Source organism: Papaver somniferum, chromosome 10 (genome assembly GCF_003573695.1).
Source record: "Papaver somniferum cultivar HN1 chromosome 10, ASM357369v1, whole genome shotgun sequence".
In the NCBI taxonomy this organism is placed as follows: domain Eukaryota; kingdom Viridiplantae; phylum Streptophyta; class Magnoliopsida; order Ranunculales; family Papaveraceae; genus Papaver; species Papaver somniferum.
In genome coordinates, this window is record NC_039367.1 from 46,816,450 (window position 1) to 46,824,981 (window position 8,532).

The window sequence follows — 8,532 nt, forward strand, 5'->3', positions numbered from 1 at the left end:
ATTCTCACCTTTTGATTTTCTTTGCTCTTCTAAATAAGTCTTCAACATGTATGTATAGTTATTCCCATTGTATTGTAAGTGTTCAATATATATTCAAAAATCTTCTCATTGTATATTGCTTTACTTTAATATGAAATTCGCTCTTTTGTTGTTCTGTTGCTCGTAAACTTTGAACGTCTTCAACTTTTCTTCGAACTTGTGATGCTCCACTTGTTGATGATGATGGTATTTCTATGGACCCGTTGTTGTCGAGAGAATGTTGCTAACTCCAAATCGAACTACAATAAGGAGGCTTTCATCTATAGACGTCACCCTCATGATTGAAAAAATTAGCACTCATGAGATCAAAAATAGTGCTGAAATTGGTGCGAAGTGGGGTGGCTCACCATTCTACCCGGAATTAACGTACGGTGACACACACTCAAAACAAAGCTTTTTTAGTCAGCTACAAAAAAATTATGGTCGTTGCCTCACATGATATAAATACGGGTAGTCTCCACTAATGATTGATCAGCAATTCTATGACTAAATATCTTTTTGCACCTCATTTGCATCACCGACATGGTTAGGTTGATCCAAAAACAATAATGACTTCACGCAAAGATTAATAACATCTAATTTTTAGTATTCTCTAGCACTTTTAAGTTCCATTATTTCGGCCGAGAATTTCGTATATAAACATAGCTAGAAATATACTAGTGACTCTAAAATCTCTACAAGTTGCAGGTTTTATGCATTTTTTTTTTTTATAAATATGCTTAACCATTCCCCCACACTTAAACCTTACATTGCCCTCAATGTAATTGAATCCTCCTAGTAAAGTCAAGGTGGGAAATCCTAACATGATATGGAACAAGAAAATAAAATAAAAAAATAAAAAGCAAAAGGATAAGAAATATAAAACCAATGGGTTGCCTCCCATGCAACGCTTGTTTTCACGTCGTCGACCCGACTGAGCTCTTGTAAGATTCATTCCCCATATTATATAACAACAATCTGAAAATTTGGGGATCCACCCATAGTACCTGTTTTGCACACAATAGCTTCATACAAATGTTAGCACAAGAAAATAATAATGATGTTATCGCTCGATAGAAATTTCCCCCACACTTATTCTTGTCCACACTCGGAAGTGTATAAAGAACATATAATTTGGGAATTTCTACGGATTCCTCTTGGCAAACCTGCATAGTGTTAGCATCAAGTGTTTTCAATGGTGTATATCTAGAAACAAAATCATTCAAAAATACTTTCGAAGCACATACATACATTCAAACCAATAAGAGGTAAAGGAAAAGAATTAATATGCAAATGGTTAGACAAACCTTGCACAATCTCTTGTATTACGGAATCATCTCCATCCTTAAAGAACTTTATTGGATTACTTACCTCTTGTATATCGTGGTCCTCTATCAAATCTTGCAACCATTCTTCGTTATTTTCTACCTTAACCAAAGTCTTGGCATCATTATAATCATTAAAATATTTTGCAAGCTTAATTGGGTCTTTTACAATATCATTCAATTCGTTTCATTTTCATTCATCATCTCTTCAACATTTTCATCATCGGAATCGAGCCATTCCTCTCTCATAAAATCTTCTTCGATGTAAATCTTAAGATATTCTTGTGAGTATGTTACATTGTGTATAACCATGGTTTGGTCATTCCAAGGCTCCTCATTTTGAATAGGCGAATGATCATTATTATGATCTGGAGTTGGAATAACTTCATCCTTGTTACAAGGATTTTCAAAAGGTTCAAAATCATCATCGTAACCCATAGAATAACATCTATCACGCTCCTTTCTTAAATCTCTTTTAGCTTCAATAATTTCTTCATCTGATGCTAGGCCTTCATCGATCAATTGATAGCACCTTCTCTCAAGTTCCCTTAAACTAGGTTGCCTTACACCAAGGAGATCACGATAGGTTTAGATACACCATCACAAGCCTTAATTGGTGTAAAACTCTCAAATACCCGCTCATGATTGGAGGATGATGGATCAAGGTATTTCTCCATACTATGTGTGTGTCGATAAACTTGTTGTGTCATCCCCTTTATCTTAGTACACATATCTGCAACACTAGGAGAAATATGTTTAGAAGCATAACTATCCTCCCCTCCTAGTGATTGTTCACTTACATACCTATCATAAGAAGGTTGATATGTCTGAGAATAACCAAAAGGGTATGCGGAGTATTGTCCATAACCAAAAGATTGGTTTTGGTTATCCCCCCCATATGGTTGGTATTTGTCATAGGATTGAGATTGAAAACCGTATTGATTGTTGTAATATGCTTGCTCTTGTCCACTATACATGGAAAACTGGTACCTGAAATAAAAAATCTAGAAAACAAAGTTAGAAACAAAAATAAAATCTAAAAACAAAAAGAAAAACAACTAAAGCTGCTCCGCTGCTCTCCGGCAGCGGCGCCAAAATTTGATGTGTATCGTAACCAAAACAAATTAGTGAATATTTTTACACTTAATTAACAAGTAATATGGTGGTAGTTAAGTTCATTCCCACGAGGAGCAAGAGGTTTTAGTTGTCTTATAATGTCAGAAACAGGGGTTTTAGTTTTAGATTTTATAAAGAAAAATAAATAAACAAAGCAATAAAAAAGATAAAGTTGAAATCAATAAGAGAGACAAGACCAATTAATCCTTCTTCGTTGAAAAACAATGATTCAAGTTATGTTCTTTTCCAATTTTTATTAGTCACAGATTACCACTAACCATAGAATAACAGCTACATCAGTGCTATCCCCAAAATTCCTAGTATCACCGGATACGGAAGTTCTCGACTACCAGATTGCTTCCCTTTGGTTGCAACCCTCTTAGGAATAGGATCCCTTTCCCATAATAAGTCCACATTCCATATCCTTGTCTTTGTAAATTTCTTTCATCTTCTCTTTCCAAATTCAATCCTAATTGTTCAAATTTTTCATCCAATTCCAATTCTAAGTCTTCACACCCATGAGAAAAGTCCACACAAAATTCTCAGTTGACGGAATAAATTCCGTTATTCTACTGTTATAATTAACCGTCAAAATGACGGTCAACAGTTAATCACTGGGGTCAAGGAAGGAGGAGTCATCCATCTTACTCGGTCTAAATGGCTGATTTATTGTGTTAAGACGGCTCATCGTACTCACTGAGTTGACTCGTCAGCGACTAAATCCGATAGAGTTCTGTTTGTTTCTCCGACATCTACATGCCAAATTCAGGCAATTCTTTCCTACACAATCCTAACATTCATCTATAGTATCAACCACATTCATCTTCCCTGTATACTTCCTGTTATTTGCAAACTGATAACAACACCACCAATCTTCTTAATCCTCTTTTCTGTGTGCTTAATTCATCCGCAACCAACTCAAATTTCATCTTTATGTCCATGTTTATATCACAGCAGCAATATCAGATTTCTTTTAATCTCTCCCTGTAAATCAACAACAAAAAAAATCTCCAATCCCCAGCAATCATCAAAACCTATATTGTAATTCGAGCAAAAGCACATCTTTTCCATCTTACTTATTCTCTTTGATACAAACAGAAAATCATCATTATAAACTTGGAAAACGGAACACAAAGAAGTAATTTGAAGAAATATATCTTCTCTAGATTATGAACAAGAAAACGATTATAATTATCTCTTTTTTACGCTCACAATCTCTTTAAATAGTGGATCAACCTTAAACTGTTTTGCTAAGTTTGCTTTATAATAATTAATTACTTTCAGAGTTCTGCTCTGCGACTCGGCGACTGAATCAGAGAATTTTTCTTCAAATTTTTTTCGTTTTCAGAGCACTTTCTTCATTAATTCAGGTGAATTCAACGTTTAATTTCAATAATTGGTGGTGATTTTTCTTACATTCTTTGTCTGAATAAGGATTTCTGTTGAGTTTTTCGATTATTTTGATTGAACTCGATTTTTATCAAAAGATGGAATCTGGATTGATGATGAACAATAATAATTTTAGTTTCTTTTCTTCTGAATCTAACGAGAAGAGAGTTGAGAATGTAATTTCTTCAGTGGTTCTATCTCTATACATTCCGGATGAGGATATAGATGAAAGTCTAAATGATTGGAAATTTAGGTTAATTGGGATACTGGATTTCGTCAAGATGAAATTTGTTGTTGCTGAAGAATCATTGAAAAATAATGGAAAACATCGGGTAACTATTAATTAATCCCTCTTGGCAAAGGTTTTTTCATCATTAAGCTAGCAAATGAAGTAGACATGAAATATATCTGGAATGGGTTTTGGAAAGTGGAATCTTAAATACTTAAATTGAGACTTTGGGAACATAATTTCAATCCTGCTGCTCAGAAATCAACTTCTGCATTTGTTTGGCTTGGGAATTGAGTATTGGAAAGAAAAAAATACTTATGTCATTGGGTGATGCCATTGGAAGAGCTATAAAGGTAGATGAAACAATTCTTAAGATGGAAGTAGGGTACTGCTAGTGTTCTTATTGAAGTGGATTTAGCAAACAATGTACCTCATCATGTTTTAGTAAAATCTAAATATGGTAGTTTTGAGCAAGAAGTACAAATTCCTAAATTACCAAGTTTCTGCAGCCATTGCAAAGTGGTGGGACATTTAGTTACTGAATGCAGAGTGATGAGAAAAGAACTAGTACAAAATGAAGTTGTTGAATTAAATCCCAACATAGTACAAAGGAAGATTTGGAAGCAGAAAGGGAAGATACAACAACAACATATTGGGTTTGATATATGCTCTACCCCAAAATCTCAAATGTCAAATGAAGTTGAGAATGGGAACTTTAGAAATACTGTTCAAGTAAATAGTATTACTCCAAAGGAGAAAGAGTCATTAATCCATGAGGAGCTGTTAAGTGATAATGAGGACATTTATGCAATTATACTTCCTTTAACTAACAGTGGTAAAAGTCAATCTTCTGATTTTCTGGATCTATAGATTCTCTAAAGGAATTTCTTGTCTTATCTGTTGAGAAACTACTTCATATAGCAAATAGTATTCCTCCTAATATGGAAAGTACTAATACTTTTAAGAGTGGCACAAAGGGTGATAATTTAGTGACACAAATAAATGCTAGTGGAGCTGAAGTACAATTTGGTGAATTTACTGCACTTGGTTCTCCAAGTAAATTTCATGTGTTGGTTGATGTGGTTGAAGAACAGTTAAGTGTGAGTAACGAAAAATCTGAGAAAGTTACAACTAATTTGAGCAAGGCAGTTAAAGGTAAAAAATTTGGTAGTACTTCTCTTATACCAACAAGAAAACAACCTGCAAGAAATTTAGTTAAGAATAATAAAGGAGTGAGAAGTCCTGGAACTTCTCAAACTAATTTACTTCAAAGAGATTTATGTTCTGGAATATCAAAGGCTTGAAAAGAATTAGATCCAAAGATAAACTTAGATATTTAGTGAATCAATTCAATCCTTCTTTACTTTGGATAGCTGAACCTAAAATTAGAGTTTCTGGTAATTATGTTAAGAATTTGAGGTTGCCTGGTATGAATCAAATGATAATTCACAATGCTTGTGATGGTAATAAGGCAAATATTTGATTATTCTGGCACTCTTCTCTTTCTACTCCTACTGTTATATCAGCTACAAAACAAGCAATAATTGTTAAGGTTGGAGAAATTCTTGTCACTTGAATTCATGCATCTTGCTTAACTGTGGATAGAAGAGAATTATGGGATGAGTTGGAGAAGATACATGAAATGAATTATCCTTGGCTTGTTATTGGTGATTTTAGTGCAGTTTTGCGTAGTGATGAAAAAGTTGGTGGTAGAAGACCTTTAAGAATAGCCATGCAAGAATATAGAGATTGTGTAAATATTTGTGATCTAATACAAGCTCCTAAATCAGGTATAAAATATTCATGGTGCAATAATAGAGTTGGGAAAAAGATAATTTTGTGTGACTTGGATAAGGCTTTTTTTAATGTCAAATGGCTGGAAATATTTGATGGTTGGCAGTTTAAGGTGGGTGTTAGAGGGACTTCTGATCATGGACCCATAATGGGAAATACACTGGGGTTCCTAAACCAACTAACATTCCTTTTAGATACCAAGCTGTGTAGAGTTCTCATCCTGATTTTCTAAAAGTGATTCAAAGCTCTTGGGAAGAAAATATTAATGGTAATCCTGCTTTTGTGTTTATGGCTGAACTAAAAAGATTCAAAGAGTTTGTTAAAAAGTGGAATTGGGAGGTTTTTGGTGATTTAAGAGTAAAAATGACACAAGTTGAAGAAGAGGTGAACAATGCAGCAATTATTTCTGATGCGCATCCTAAGAATGTTGAGCTACTAAATCATCTAATAACTGCTAGAGGGAAGCAAGAAGTAGTTTCTCAACAATTTAATGAACTTATGAGAGCTAAGGCTAGAATCAAATGGGTAAAGGAGGGTGGATCAAATACTTCATTCTTTCATACTTCTATGAAGATTATAAAAGCTCATAACAGCATAACTGAACTGGAGGATGAAATTCGAAATCTGGTGACTAATCAATCTCAAACAGCTGATACTTTAGTTAAACATTTCCAAAAAAAAAATGAATATCAACCTGTTAGCATCGATGAAAGTATTTTTGAGGTAAGGTAATATCTGAGGAAGACAATATTTTCTAGATTCAATTCCCTCTTTTGCAGAAATCAAAGAAGCTGTCTTTGGAATGGATGAAATAGCTCACCAGGTCCTGATGGATTTCTTGGAAGTTTTTACAGATTTGCCTGGGATATCGTTGGCCAAGATTTAATTACTGCTCTTCAATACTGTTGGAGGTGTAGATTTATACCAAGAGGTATGAATTCAAATTTTATGTTTCTAATTCCTAAAGTCCAATGTACAAACAATGTTGAACAATTTAGACCTATAGGACTTGCTAATTTCAGCTTCAAGATTATTACAAGAATTATAACATCAAAAATTAGCTCTTTGATTGAGAAAATAACATCTTGTCAGCAGGGAGCATTCATCAAAGGCAGAAATATTCATGAAAAAATTGTCTTAGCTTCTGAGATGGTGAATGAATTAGATATCAAGAGGAGAGGAGGAAATGTAAGTTTAAAATTAGATATTACACAAGCATATGACTCATTGAGTTGGGACTTCCTCTTTGAAACTTTAAAACACTTTGGCTTCTCTGATGTTGGAATTATGGCTTAGAATTTTGTTTGAGTCTGCTAAAATCTCAGTATTAGTAAATGGTGGACCTTGTGGTTTCTTTAATATGGGAAGAGGACTTAGACAAGGTGATCCCTTGTCACCAGTTTTATTTGTGATAGTTGAAGAAGTGTTGAGCAGGAGTATTTATAATTTAGTACATGAAGGAAAGATTGTGCCAATGGTTAACAGAAATGGTTGTCAACCTTCACATCTACTATTTGCAGATGACATTTTTGTGTTCTGTAATGGGCAAAAAAAATCATTGGAGAATTTAATAAAGCTTCTACTAAAATATCAAAATGCATCAGGTCGGTTAGTAAACAAAATGAAAAGTAAGTGTTTTGTTGGTGGAGTAACTAAAAGCAGAAAAAAGTTTATAGCTGAAAGCTTACAAATGGAACTTTCTAAATTTCCTGACAAGTACTTGGGAGTGATATTGTGTCCTGGGAAAGTAAAGAGCTATCAAGTATGGGGAATTTTGAAGACAATACATAAAATGCTAGCTGGCTGTATGGGAAAAATATTGTCTTTCTCTGATAGATTAACTTTGGTGAAGTTTGTGCTATGTAGTATACGTGTATACAACATGTCTGTGTATAAATGCCTAAAACTGTCATAAAAGAATGTGAAAAAATTGTAAGAAACTTCTTATGGTCTGGAGATCCATCATTTAAGAAGCTCATTAGAGTGAAGTTTGATGAAATTTGTGCTCCAATAGCAGAAGGTGGACATGGAATTAGAAGATTTGAAACTGTGAATAAAGCCCTTCTCATGAAACTACTCTGGAAGATGGAAACAGAAGATGTAGAATGGACAAACTTTATGAATGCAAAGTTTAAGGATAAAAATGGTGCATGGATACCATATCATAAAATATCCTCAATATGGCCAGGATTAAGATGGGTGATGAATGATGTACAAGAAGGGAGTAGATGGCTGGTAGGGGATGGAAATGAAATTTCAGTTTGGAGAGATGAATGGATCAAGCAATATGCTCTAAATGATGTGCATGCTAATAATGAATTTGTTACACAACACAAGGATATGAAAGTCAGTGATTTGATAGTGAATGGTGAATGGAATGTACCTGCAGAAATGTTCAATTTCTTTACTATAGAAAACTTACCAATCATTGCTAATGGGAAGGACAAGCTAATCTGGCCAACTGATTTATCTGGAGAATTTTCAGTTAAAAATGCAGTGCAACTCATCAGGAAAAAATATCCTTGTGTTACTTGGGCAAAACAGGTATGGAATTCCATTATACGTCCTAAAATTTCAACTAATTTGTGGAAAATACTTAGAGGAGCATGTGCAACAGAGGAGAATTATAGAAAGAAAGGATTCCACACTGCTTCAAAATGT